Source organism: Pseudorasbora parva, chromosome 8, assembly GCF_024679245.1.
Source record: "Pseudorasbora parva isolate DD20220531a chromosome 8, ASM2467924v1, whole genome shotgun sequence".
Lineage (NCBI taxonomy): Eukaryota > Metazoa > Chordata > Actinopteri > Cypriniformes > Gobionidae > Pseudorasbora > Pseudorasbora parva.
Window position 1 is genome coordinate 46,609,425 of NC_090179.1, and position 15,354 is coordinate 46,624,778.

At 40.4% G+C, this 15,354-nt stretch overlaps 1 protein-coding gene and 1 pseudogene across 1 annotated transcript in view; both read left to right on the plus strand.

Moving 5' to 3' along the window:
- LOC137085236 (ribonuclease inhibitor pseudogene) overlaps positions 1–11,745 on the plus strand; it is an 88,676-nt pseudogene extending 76,931 nt beyond the window's left edge.
- The window catches only part of LOC137084571 (NACHT, LRR and PYD domains-containing protein 3-like), a 320,075-nt gene that overhangs the window by 81,660 nt on the left and 223,061 nt on the right, over positions 1–15,354 (plus strand). The gene's annotated exons all lie outside the window — the stretch shown is intronic.

Genomic DNA, 15,354 nt, shown 5'->3' on the forward strand with positions numbered 1-15,354 from the left:
TTACAATTTCACCTTCTGTTAGTGTGCTCTTCCATCTTTTACACAATGCTCGGTAGGAGAAAGCAAAATCTCGGATGGGTTCTCGTTCTCCTTGAGTCCTAGTCCTGACTCGCTCTGCCAACTCATCCTCATAATCCTCTGACAGAAAAGCGGAGAGGAAAGCTGCTTCGAATTCAGTCCAGGAGAAAATGGAAGCGCGAGCGACTTCCCACCAGTCACGTGCAGTTCCGTGTAAGACGGTGCGAAAAGTAGCCAGAAGATCCCCATCTGACAAAGGATGTAATGCCAAAAAATCCTGACATCGAGTTAAATAACTTAAAGGATCTGCATCATCGGATGGCCTTCCAAATGTAGGGAATGTTAGTCGAAGATGATCACTTTTTGCTACCGTAGCAGTGGAAGATGTGGTGGTGTGAACTTCTGGACTGGGTGGTATTGAAAAGGAAACTGGGGCGGATAAGGGTACCTCTTTTGGTTGATCCATCATCTCTTTTCTTTCAGTTTTAAATTGTTTTGTCAGGTCTGACTGGATTTGTTGTGTGTTAGTGCTAAGCTCTGCCATTTGCTTTTTACATTGATGAAGTTCTTTGTAGAGTTCATCTTGACTAGTCTGCAGGTTCTTGCGCATGACTTTAAGATCATTTTGAATTTCTACCTGAAGCTGTTCTACCAGGAAACGTACCTCAGATACAAGGGCAGTCTTCACATTTGTCAGTTCATCAGCAATCATAAGTTTGGTAGCTTTGGTCCATTGATCCATCTCGCTTTCCACCTGTTGTTTGTTTTTTGAGATGCACTTGAGTAACTGTTGCTGGTTCTCTGCCATCTTAGTTACCACACTGGAAAGATTTGTTGTAAGTTGAGAAGACTTGTCTTTTACCTCCTGGGTAAGTTGAATAATTGCACTCTCCTGTTTTTGGCTAGATTCCTTTAAGGAGTCCAAATCTCCTTTTACTTGGTGGGTAAGTTGTTGTATTCCTCTGCCAGGTGTGGGTAGTTCACCAGGCAAATCCTGCAAATCCTGTTGTCCCACAGAAGATGGTGGAGAATCTTCATGGGATGAGCAAAGCTGCATAGGGTCTGTGCTGGGAGGTTCCCAAGTGAGGGTTTGTACTGGAGTGCTAACAGTCGGGGGGGACGTGACAAACCGCACACTGGTTCCAGTGGGGCCAGTATGGGGCATAATAGGGGTGAAATGGAAAGGGGTGGTGATGGGGGCTGTTGAGGTCCACATGGGAGTTTCCACTTCAGGGACATCAATATCCACACAAATGGATGGAGATGGGGAAGGTGTGGAAGTCATGTTGATGGAAGGGTGAACTATGTGTACAAATAAAATAAAAAAATCAGTAAATGTGTACTTGGGTCTGTGTTTTTCCTTTTAAAGGGGGAAAAAAAACTGTAAACTGGGGCAAAATAACAAACCAGGGCAAAATAAAAAACTACAAAGTTCAACAACAATAACAAAAAACAAAACAAAATAGTACTACAAGGTTAAGTAAACAGTTCCAACAACCTTTTTGAATTTACCCTTAAGTAAGTTATTCAGAAGTTAACCACTTGCCAATTTGCTCACACACTTGTTTCACCAAAAAAAAACTTGATATAACAAGGATTACAGTTCAGTCACAATCAATACAATTCAGTCATATGGGGACTTATGTCATATCATTCTACATCTCCAAATCCTCATAAGACATGTTCCCCCCAAATGAGAATTAAATGACAAATCCCAAATCACCAGACGCAGGTTTTTTTTTTTTTTTTTTTTTCAAACAATGAAATCAAAAGACATAAATCACAACAAAGAGCAGTAGTTCAGTTCAAATATAATCTCAGTGATGTATTATTGGTATTTAAAAAAAAACAATTCCCTTTTTTCTTTTTTTCAACCAAAGTTCAAATGATGATTCAGTTCAAGTTTCACAGTTCATAATTCATGATTTTCAATTAAAGTTTCTTCAGAATTCATGAATTTCAATTTAATTTTCACAGTTCACGTCCCTGTTTGGGCGCCACTCTGTAACGGTGGTGACCCCCAAACTACAATTCATAATTCAGTATTCAATAAATTGTTTTTTTGTTTTTTAAATCAACCTTATTCGGGCGCCAGGCAGGTATAGGCCTGCCAACAAAAACCCGGGATAGTTTTTTAATAACCACCCGTTACGTTCAATAACCTCAAAATAATCAGTCTTTTGTTTTGTTTTCCACGTTTTTTACTTAAATGGGTTTACACCCAACAAACACAAACATCAAACTTAGTTTGATAGATACAATACAACACCTAAACAGAAAGACCAAAAGAACAATTTCAGACACCGTTACTTATTCATTTTGTTCGTGGTTTGTATTTCAATCGGTGCAGATATGTCACAGTTCATTAACATGCCATAAATTCACATGTCCGTTTTAAACCCCAATTTGTCCTTGAAAACAACACTAACGAAGAAGAAGGTCATAGAAAGGAAATAAAATCAAAACAAAATGAATACAAACGATAAACTCGATCAGTCTGTATATGTTTGGAATCGTGTGCGTGTATGTGTGTGCGTGTGTGTGTCGGAGAGTGAGCGCGTCTGTGATTGGGTGCGTGTATGTGTGCGTGTGTGTGTGTCGGAGAGAGAGCGTGTCTGTGCTTGATTGTTTGGGGAAATGAAAAGTTTTTAGTCACTGACCCAAGTGCAGCTGATCACAGGGCTTTCGAAGAGTGTCTAGGGACCGTAGTGGACTCAACGATGATCCTGGTAACGACCAACTTTTCCCTTTGGATGGCTTAGCGATGCTTATAACGTGAAGGTAACTTTGCGCTCGTTCACAAGCACGGTAGAGCAGATCTGGAAATGACAGGCCGACAGGAACACGAGCCACACTCCCCACGGTAACGCACTCCACTTCTCTCCCACCACTCGCAACTCAACTGTCTTCACTTGTTGTGACGTCTCTTCCCCCCCTTCCGGTATGTGCGCTTCCACCTTATACTCACATCCGTCCTTAATTAATACGCACACCTTTCGTGCAACGAAAGTGAAAGTAACCAAGTGGCATCCAGACTTTTCAGTTCTGCCACAGTGTTGTTTATGTGTTTGTTTATAATATTTGAGAAGAAGGTCTGTCTAGCTTTGCCTAGTTCAACATTGAAAGCATGAAGGCTGTCTTTATAGATGTTATAATGGACTACAAGTTTTGTCTTCCACCACTTTCGTTCAGATTTTCTGCATTGTCTTTTCATTATTTGAACTGCTGTTGAGTTTCTCCATGGTGCCTTTTGTTTGCCACTCTTTTTCCTGACTTTCAGAGGAGCAATATCATCAATTACACTCTTAACTTTTGAGTTAAAGGAGTCAAGGAGAAAATCAACACAGTCTGCAGATATGCTTGGTTTTAGAGATAAAGCCTTCATAAACAGCACATTAGTGTTCTCGTTTAAGCATCTCTTTTTGACAATGGCAGGAGAGATTGATATATCAAAGAAAATACAGAAATGATCAGACAGTGCCACATCCTTAATAACAATCGATGAAATGTTTAGACCCTTACTGATAAGTAAATCTAGAGGTGTCCACGATTGTGTGTGGGTCCATTTACATGCTGTGTCAAATCAAAAGTGTTAAGAACAGTCATGAGCCTTTTTGTTGTACTGGATTCAATATTGTCTATGTGAATGTTAAAATCCACAGCAATAGCAAAACAGTCAAACTCTGAGGAAATTATTGATAACAGTTGTGTAAATTCCTCAATAAAGACTGGAGAGTACTTTGGAGGCCTGTAAACAATGATAAGCAGAATGCGTCGAGCACCTTTTAACACAATACCCAGATATTCTAGAGACAAATATTCACCAAATGACACTTGCTTACATTGAAAGATATCTTTAAAAAGAGCAGCAACACCTCCACCTCTCCTAACAACTCTGCAAACACTCATAAAAGTAAAGTTAGGAGGGGCTGCTTCATTGAGGACTGTTGCACTACAGTTTTCTTCTAACCACGTTTCATTTAGAAGCAAAAAATCTAGGTTGTTAGTGGTTATTAAGTGGCTGACTAGACATGATTTGCTCTTAAGTGAACAGATGTTTAACCTGTTAAGCTGACTTCCAAATTTTGAAAAAATCCTAAGAAATGTATACTCAGACTAAAACAAATACAGTTTGTGAATCCTTTGCACTAAAAGCATAATTATGATCTCATTTGAAAGCAGACACCTAGCAGTTTACTGTAAAGTCAAAATGATAATATTTTTTATAATCAAAAAAAGCTATAATAAGCTTCAAAGTTTTTTAAAGTTATTAGAAATTTATTTGTATGATATATCTTTATGAAAATAAAATTGAAGTGGGCCTTGGAGAAATCTAGAAATGCACTACAGCTAAAGCCACAAGTCTGACCATGTTATATTTCAGATCTGAAGATGATCAGTCTAAAACTCTGCATTTTATTAAACGTTTTACAAGATCGTTTCATGTGATTTTATTTTGAGATATCTCTAAAATATCAACTAATGTTTATTGCCACATCTTCTCAGCTTTCATTCGCTATTTTGCCTCTATTGTTTAGAGGTGCAAACTGCCCCATTCAGTTTGTCTCCCCGGCACACATTCACACTTCTGCGGACTTGTTATGGCTCTAATTATTATTCTTTTGTCTGCATTATAATTACTAACGATTCTCTATTCAAACTGTTCTATTCAAACCTCATTTCTAAATCAAACCTCTCACTTTACCCTCACTGAGACTCTATTGAATGCATTTCGTCCAAATAAGCATTTCAGTAGTTTTACATTTAGAAAATGCTCATAAAAATAAAGTATTTACTCAATGGCAGGTGCATCTAGGGAAAGCTAGCACGTTAGCTTAGCACACAAGCAAAACACCAATTTATACGATTAAAATCATGTTTTATTCAAAACTTGCTTCATATCACTTTATAATTTATATGTAGAGTGTTTTATATAACAATATGTGATCTCATATAGCTTCGGGTCAAAAAATCTGACAGAAAATATACAATGTTAAAAGCTATGTGGAATAGCATTGCATTATAAATATCATCTATTATGAAACCACCCAACATGGCATAAAGAACACAGACCAACCATATATTGCCGCCATTGTGTGTTTATGGTCTTAAAACGTGTCTATCTGCATAAAATAGCGATCTGATGATCCCAGGGAGCTGTGTGGATATGTCAGATACTTCCTGAATGTCACATGGTGTGTCTGTTCTTCGTGAGCTAAATATGGGGTGAATTTTCAGTAGTACAGCTTTCCAGCGCCCTCCGGCTGCCAGAATGAATTGAAAACACAGCATATCACAGTATACTGCTCTCATAATCATACATCCGCGGATTTTGGATAAAGATTGAATAAATAATACTTCTCTGTATAGAAATTTGACTCAAACATGTGAGAATCTATCAATATTTCTCCACATCGGCACACTTTTGAAGTAAAAGCCCTGAGGGAAGTTGTTTTGTCGAGTGTCTTCATGACGACCACAGAGGAGTATTTTATGAATGGGAGCAAATGACGCGCATATTACAATCAAAAGGTAGCGACGCCCATGATCATATTCATAACTCCTGGCACATATTAACACATTACGGTCACTATAAGACTTTGAGAATAAAACAGAGGTAAAAAAATTAAACTTTAGTCTTAGATCTTTTTAATGATGTATAGTTTGTCAAGGTAATTACTTACACCTGATAGTAATTTTGAGCTAATTTAAGCAAAGAGAGCTTCAGCACGTCCTCGTCCTCGTGACGGTTATCAGGTTAAAAGGGCTAATTTAACAGTATTCATTTTTTCACCCACATTAGTCTTAGTTTGACAAGTGACAGGCAGCAGATTATATTGGTTTGTTAAACGGCCTGACAAGGCCTTAGACTTTCTTTCACGTAACAGAACAGAGATAGAGAAAGAGGCAGGCACACTGGGTTCCCACTTGTTATGTAAACATTTTATAAAGTTACTGTTATCATAGCGAGGACCCAAAACATATCACTGAGAGCTGGAATCAGATGTTTTTGGTTCACCTACAACAGATGGAGGATGGTGTGTACCCTGGCGTTGTGACCGAAGAAATCTCACAGGTGGAGGGGGAGCTGGGCCCACAGGCTTTGTTGGTTGTGGGGCTCGACGCTTTTTGGTTGATATCTGGGGGCTCGCAGCAATCAAGTGTGATAGTCTAGTTCCAACAAAAATCAGTTCCTCCATTTTCTCTGAGAAGCCCAGATGCGGGGATGCTGGAGAGAGGAATGACATGTCCGGTGAGAGGGGCTGTTGCTCTGGTGTTACCGGAAGCTGAAGTATGTTGTCCTGGCTTCCCTGTCCATTTTCAAGAAAGTCATCTTTGGTTGCTGAATCTTGGAGCAGTTCTAATCCACCACAGTCAGTCTGTGGTGAGCTCTGTGGACAGGGCTCAGCTTGGGAGTGTGTCCAAGAGCAATTGTTGTGGCTGCGTGGTGTTATCATTGTCCTTTTGGGATGTGTCAACCGAATGTCCATTCAGGAGCTGAAATTAAGTCCTGTGGTCATCCATACTCTGTATCAGGTTGAGTGGGTTAAAACACAGAGCTGAAGGATGATGAAGGGAAAAATAAATATTGTCCTTTAACACTCTTGCACCAAGTTTGTTTGGATGGAGGCCATTTGATGTAAACAGTTGTCTCTGACTCCAGAATAGATTGAAGTTATCAATGAAGTTCACTCCATTCATGTTACAGGTTTTTTGCAGCCATGTATTAAGCCCAAGCAACTGTGAGAATCTATTTGTTCCTCTTGCTGGCAGTGGTCCACTGATGAACGGCTGAACTTTCAGTTTTCTAAGTGTTTCAAAAAGTTCATTGAAGTCCGACTTCATGAGTTCTGACTGCTCTCTCTGAATATCGTTCTTCCCCACATGAATGATTAGTTGATTTGCAGTCTTTTGTTTCATCAGAATGTTCTCAATTTCCCTGTTTACATCAGAAATGGTTGCTTGTGGAAGGCAGCATGTAGTTGTATCTCTGCTGCGAATGTTTCTGACTGTAGAGTCACCCACTTTCAGAGTCCTTGGCTCGGCTGCGCTCTGAGCTGAGGGCTGCTGTCTGCTCGACCTTGAGCACCTGTTAGCATTAGTGTTAGCTGTGGGCTGATGCAATCTGTGTTCGATCATATTCATCACGTTCAAGAAGATTCCTTAGCTAGAAGAGGCATTTTCTTATCCTTTCGATAGTAGGCAGCTGTGTTTTCCCTTCCGGAATGTAAGCTGATGGCAGTGTGGAGGCTGGTCGGATGAAATATTCCACTTTTTTGTAGTAATCCAGTCAACAGAGTTTCTAGTTTTATCGTTGAAGTCAAGCTTTGTTGTTTGAGCACTGTGTTGATTTGCTGAAGTTAAAATTATGAGATAATATATAGAAGCGATAGAGCAAAGCGCGGAGCAGTAAGCAAGAGAGTCCGGACAGTAGCGAAGCAGGAAGTAAATACACACACAGTCACATACACACTCATTTACGAACAGAGTCACAAACAAGGCAAGGCAAGGCAAGCCAAGGCAAGTTTATTTGTATAGCACATTTCATACCCAATGGCAATTCAAAGTGCTTTACATAGAAATTAATTAAAACAGTGGTAACAAATGCATGAGAAAAAAAAGAATACCATATGGACGAATAAAGAATCAAAAACAAGCATAGTTAAAACAGTCGTAAAGATATAGTAATTAAAAAAAAAAAAATTAAAAATAAAAAAAATAAGATAAAATAAAATAAAATGGTCAGATCCACAATAATGGTCTGATATAAAAATAAACATTCTTCAGTTTACTGCCTACATACATGTACCATCTTAATTAGAACACCTCTCATTCATTTCTTTCTCAAACACGTTCATAACATCCATTTTAATCACTATTCCCTGATTTTTACTCAGAAACCTTCTTGTTAAAACCCTTACTCACTCATCATACCCTCCACAGATTTACACATACTCAAACCTTATTGTCAAACTTACTATTTCCATCAAACCCAGTTTTCACTCGTCATATTCAACTCAAAAGAACATATAAAATAAACAATAACCAGAGATAAGAACAAAGGTAAATAAAAAACAATTATAAAAAGAATAAAGAGATAAGATATGGTGCAATCAGTCGGACATACAGTGCTCAGAGCTCACTCAGTAAATGCACAGCTAAACAGATGTGTTTTGAGTCTGGATTTGAATGTGGCTACTGTTGGAGCAAATCTGATCTGTTCAGGAAGCTGGTTCCAACTGCGGCTGGCATAATAGCTAAAAGCAGACTCTCCTTGCTTTGAGTGAACTCTTGGTATTTCTAACTGACTTGATCCTGCTGATCTGAGTGATCTGTTGGGTTTGTATTTAATCAGCATATCTGCGATGTATTGGGGTCCTAGCTCATTGAGTGATTTATAAACAAGTAATAGTACTTTAAAGTCGATCCTAAATGTAACTGGAAGCCAGTGTAAAGACCTGAGGACTGGTGTGATATGGTCATATTTTCTGGTTCTGCTCACAATCCTGGCAGCAGCGTTCTGTATGAGCTGCAGCTGTCTAATGGTCTTTTTAGGAAGGCCAGTGAGAAGGCCGTTACAATAGTCCACCCTACTGGTGATGAAAGCATGAACCAGTTTCTCTAAGTCTTGCCTGGAGACAAAACATCTAATCCTTGCAATATTTTTCAGATGATAGTATGCTGATTTAGTTATTGCTTTGACATGACTACTGAAACTCAGGTCGGACTGTAAAATCACTCCAAGATTCCTGACTTGATTTTTTGTTATCAGGCCTTTAGCCTCAAGATACGCGTTCACCTTGAGAATTTCATCTTTGTTTCCAAATGTAGTGATTTCGGTTTTGTCTTTGTTTAACTGAAGATAGTTTTGGCACATCCAGTTGTTAACTTCATCAATGCATTTGCACAGGGAGTCAATGGGGCTGTAGTCATTAGGTGATAGTGCTAAGTAGAGCTGGGTGTCATCAGCATAGCTGTGGTAAGCAATATTGTTCTTTTTCATTATTTGGCTCAGTGGCAGCATATACAGGTTAAACAGGAGTGGTGCAAGAATGGACCCTTGTGGGACTCCGCATGTCATGGATGTCCACTCAGACTTATGGTCTCCTATACTCACATAATAACCTCTCCCTTCTAAGTACGATCTGAACCATTTGAGGACCATTCCAGAAAGCCCAACCCAGTTTTCCAGCCTGTCTAGAAGTATGTTGTGGTCAACAGTGTCGAATGCGGCACTGAGATCCAGTTGTACCAGAATTGATGTTTTGCCTGTATCAGTGTTTAAGCGAATATCATTTATAATCTTTATGAGCGCTGTCTCTGTACTGTGATGTGGACGGAAACCAGATTGAAAATTGTCAAAGTATCCATTTGAGCGTAAGAATTTGTTCAACTGATTGAAAACAACTTTTTCAATGATTTTGCCTATGAAGGGGAGATTTGAGATTGGTCTGTAGTTGCTCAGTATGGAGTTATCCAGATTTCTCTTTTTCAGAAGAGGCTTAACTATTGCAGTTTTAAGGACGGTTGGAAAAGTCCCATAGAGAAGTGAGGAGTTTACCACTTCTAGGAGATCTGCTTCTAAACAGTTAAACACACTTTTGAAGAAAGAAGTGGGGAGTGTGTCTAGGGCACAGGTTGATGTTTTAAGATGCTGTACTGTGTCTTCTAAAATTTTGCAGTCAATAACGTCGAAATCTGACATGGTAATTTTCCGAGGGTTTGGTATGATCTGACTGACCCCAGAGCAACTAGAGGATGTGCTGATCGCCTTTCTGATATTATTGATTTTCTCTGAGAAGTAGGAAGCAAACTCACTGCACTTACTGTCTGAGAGCATTTCACTAGGAGTCTGACTCGGGGGGTTTGTTAGTCTCTCGACAGTAGCAAAAAGAGTGCGCGTGTTGTTTATGTTTCTGTTTATAATATTTGAGAAGAAGGTCTGTCTAGCTTTGCCTAGTTCAACATTGAAAGCATGAAGGGTGTCTTTATAGATGTTATAATGGACTACACAAACACACAAACTCACAAACTCACACACACGCGCACACACACACAGTCACACACACATGCGCACACAGTCACACACACTCACATACACACACAGTCACACACATTTGTTTTTGTGAAATGTGGGGACACATTCCATAGGTGTAATGGTTTTTATACTGTACAAACCGTATTTTATATTCTCTTACAATGCCCCTAAACCTACCCATCACACACACACACACACACACACACACACACACACACACAGTCACATACACACACACTCACTCACGAACACACACAAACTCACTCAAACACACACTCACAAACTCAGTCACATACACACAAACACAGTCACAGTCACACTCACATACACACACACAGTAACATACACACTTACTCACACACACACAGTCACATACACACTCACGAACAAAGTCATACAAACACACACACTCTCAAACTCACACACACACAGTCACATACATACAGACACACACACATGCGCGTGCACACACCCACACCCACACAATCACACACACACACACACACACACACACACACACACACACACAGTCACACATATGCTTGTTTTTGTGAAATGTGGGGAAATTCCATAGGCGTAATGGTTTTTATACTGTACAAACCGTATTTTCTATGATTTTACACTGCCCCTGCCCCTAAACCTACCCATCACACGCGCGCACACACACACACACACACTACCCCTAAACCTACCCATCATAGGAAACATTCTGCATTTTTACGTTCTAAAAAAACTCCTCCTGTATGATTTATAAGCCTTTTGAAAAGTGGGGACATGGGTAATGTCCTCATATTTCACCCTCTCCTGTAATACCTGTGTCATACCTATGGCATTACACACATTTGTGTCCTCATATGTCACAAAAACATGCCCACACACACACACACACACTCTCATATAGAACGCAAATACGCGCACACACAGTCATACACACACTCGCACAAACACACTCACAAACTCACACAACCACAATAACACACACATATACACTCATACACACAGTCACACATAGACACACCCTCACAAACACACACTCTCTCTCTCTCTCTCTCTCTCTCTCTCTCTCTCACACACACACACACACACACACACACACACACACACACACACACAAACAGACACACATACACAGCATCTCACACACACTCTCTCTCTCTCTCACATACACACACACACACACACACACACACACACACACACACACACACACACACACACTCATACACAAATACACTCTCACACACACACGTTCTCTCTCACTCTCTCTCTCACACACACTCTCACACACATTGGGTTTCCATGTTTTATGGGTCTTTCCACAGAAATAATGTTGTTATACTGTACAAACTGTATATTCTCTCCTCTAATCCTAACTGATGTATTTTAACAACGTGAACTAATGAGTATTTATATATATTTCATATTGACAGCATTGTTATTTATTTATTTAGTGTAAGTGCTCATGTTTAGCTTTGGAGATAGACTTAATGTGTGTCATTGTTCTCTACAGGTTGAGGAGCTGTGGTGTCACAGATGAAGGTTGTGCTGCTCTGGCTTCAGCTCTGAGATCAAACCCCTCACACCTGAGAGATCTGGATCTGTCTGGGAATAATCTAGGAGACTCAGGAGTGAAGCTGCTCTCTGATCTGAGGGATGATCCACATTATAAACTGGAGACACTAAGGTAACAATAGTTTTTAACAGTTTCCATCATAATATTTTTATTTAAAGTTCAAATGTTTTACTCACTAGAAATAAAAGGAAGTGTGTAGTGGAGTGTAATGATCATTTCTGCTGGTTCTGCATCAGCTATCCGTTGTTTGAAAGTGACCTTTCATGACCTTTTGATGTTGTAAAGTGACTTTGAGCGTCAGATAGAAGCTATATTATCATGTTTGAGAATGAATTAATAAAGCTTATCTAGTTAGTGCTCAGTTTTCTTATGAAAAGATGTGACAGACGTAATGTCTCATACTGCATATGTGACTCTGTGTGTGTTTTATTTTAGGATCAGAGGACAGTCTGATGTTCTGCTGATGATCTGATGGTGAATAAGGATCCACTACAGAGACTCACAGTCGACAGAATCAACAGAGACTGAAGATACAGTGACTTCACTGTTATAAATTAAGACTTCATTTAGATTTCAACGATTCTCTGACAGACCTGATGAGGCGGCAGTGAAACACCTTTTATTTCACAGCAGCAAATTACAGATTAACCATTTTATTTCTATAAACACACAGTATACACTCGAAAGGTGTGTGTTTTGTTACAGAGAGAATATAGAGCCTGAATGTGTGTGTGTGAGACCAGCAGAGGGAGACAAACACTAATGAAAGATTAATTTACAAACAGTGGAAACTTGAGTGTGTAATCATGTTTATAATAATAGTTGTATTACATTTGTATTAATGTATTAAAGGGGTCATGTGATGCGTTTTCATGCTTTCCTTTCTCTTTAGTGTCGCCTATAAAAACCACAATGACCAAAGTGTGGTTCATCTCGCTCTATTTGTTCAGCACTAGCTCATGCTGATGACGTTTATTCTTCTATACTAACGTGTGTCGTAGCCTGAGATTCAATAGGTGTCATCATCGTACAGTCTACACACACACTGTACCCAAGTTCATCAGATCTGTGTCGTTCAGCGTGATCTGTAATGATCTTACAGGATTGGTGAAATCACTGTGTCTGTAGTAGGAATAAAAGAGAAGGCAGGTCCAGACCAGATTAAACACCTCGATCTGATTCTCCCTCACAGAGCTACGTCACTCGGTGGAAATATTAGCATAATGTCGCCCAAATGCACACGCAGAGAAAGAAGACGTGGCTTCAGTTGTCAGTTGTGGAGATGCTTTGTGTGTGTGTGTGTGTGTGTGTGTGTGTGTGTGTGTGTGTGTGTGTGTGTGTGTGTGTGTGCGTTTGTGCGTGTGTGCGTGTGTGTGTGTGTGTGTGTGTGTGTGTGTGTATACATTATTTGGCCTTCTGAAAGTGGACGCAATCAGGAATCAGTTGATCAGATTTATTTACAACACTGTCCCAGAACAGCACAACCCAAATGTGTGTGTGTGAAGTGTATTTTACAGAGGACCGTTTCCTGAACCTGTGAGAGCACAATACCGGCTGTGCACAAAGACTATTGCTATAAAATGAGGCAATTCCAACTGTGAATCTCTTCTGAATCAGAGCCTGTAAGTGTGTTTTATTATTTGTTAAAGTATTAGCATTGACTGTTCAAATGTGGAGTGTGTGATCGTCTGTCAGTTCCAGTGAAGGTGCAGCAGTTGGCCGACTCTCTGCAGCAGATCTCAGGTCAGCTGAACTCTGTGTTTGGAGATTTGGGTTCACTGATCCACAAACAGGCTCCGCCCACTCTGACCACACCTCTACCACCTCGTAAGCCCCTACCCCTCACTGTCCAATCGACTCGCGGTCACACACACACACACACACACACACACACACACACACACACACACAGACAGACTCCGGGCCGGGCCTGAGCACAGGTGAGAGACACACACAAACACAACTACCCCAAGTACCCTAGCAACCACCTGAGTACCTTAGCAACCACCCTAAGTACTTTAGCAACCACAAAGCAACATCCTAGCAACGATCCAAGTACCCTAGCAACCACCTTAGTAGCCTAGCAACTGAGTTGCAACACCCTAGCAACCACCCTCAGTACATTAGCAACCACAAAGCAACACCCTAGCAACCACCCCAAGTACCCTAGCAACCACCCTGGCAACCACATGAGTATCCTAAAAACCTTATAGCAACACCTTGGCAACCGCCATGAGTATGTTAGCAACCATCTATAAACCACCCCAGCAACAACCTGAGTACCCTAGCAACCGCATATCAACACCCTAGAAACCAAAAAGCAGCATCCTAGCAACCACCCCAAGTACCATAGCAACCACCTGAGTAGCCTAGCAACCGACTTGCAAAACCCTAACAACCACCCTCAGTACGTTAGCAACAACCTAGCAACCACCTAAGGTCCTGCAAACTGTATAGCAACATCCTGGCAACCAATCTGAGTATGCCAAGATGTACCACCCTAGCAACCAAGATGGCAGCATGTCTCTCCTCTCTCTCCTCTCTGTCCTGTTTTTCGTGTTCGACGTTATTTTAAACGGACTGTTTATGGACACGATCTATGCCTATACCCAGTCTGTTTTTGTTTTTTTACGAAATTTGAAACTGCGATACCGTCGGCTGCGGGGGGCATTCTAAACCTCCTGCAGCTGAGTGCTCCAGGCTCCAGTTGTTGAAAATGTTTTACAAATGCGCAGGAGGCCAACTTCAGTCCAAACAACAAGTCCATATTTCCCCTTACCCATTCCATATTTCCCCTTACCCATTCCATATTTCCCCTTTCCCTCCACAATTCCCATATTGTCGCGCTAGGCTTATGGACAAACACCCAATAGCCGAAGCTACACCGTCGTTTACAAGCGTTTGTGGACATACCTGCGAAACTGCCTGCTGAATTCTTCCTGGTCTCCCGTAGACGAGCTACTTTCCATCATGGGAACTCTACAGGTAATCTGGTTGTTACTTTTTACTATGGATCTGAATTTTTCAACCTGTGCGTATCATGAGGACTTTCCGACGTCTTTGCGATACACTACATACACTTCGTCAAAGAACACACTACACACACACACTCCAAAACAGGAGTATTGCGCCGAACTTTTCATCCATGAACCTGACATTCATCTCTCCCTTGTTTGTTTGCGTCTGATTAGAGACAATTTTATAGTGTTTGGACAAAGATCATGTCTCACTCAGCATTGTGCAATCAAACGAGATGATATATTAAAGCATGTTTGGAAACGTCGTTTTATTATATTGATGTTACTGCTGGCTGGAAATGTTAAGCCAAACCCAGGACCCGAGCCTGAATGTTTATACACACCAGGAGATTTCGCTAATAGATCTGGCTTGAAAATTGTACATTTAAATATCCGTAGTCTGGTGCCAAAGATGGATTTTGTTAGGATATGGGCAAATTCGACAAATGCAGACATTTTTGTTTTATCATAAACGTGGCTAAAAAAATCTGTTAGTGATAATGATATTGCGATTAGGGGATACAATGTATTTGGTGCGGATAGGAAGAGTGAGGGAGGAGGCGTGGTTATTTACGTGAAGTCTAAGTATCATACCACTCTATTGAAGACTGAGGATCACAAAATGTTTTGAATTGCTGGCTATTGATCTGAAACTACCAGTTTGACTGTTGCTTGTTGTTATAGGCCCCCGTCAGCTCTTAAAGAAA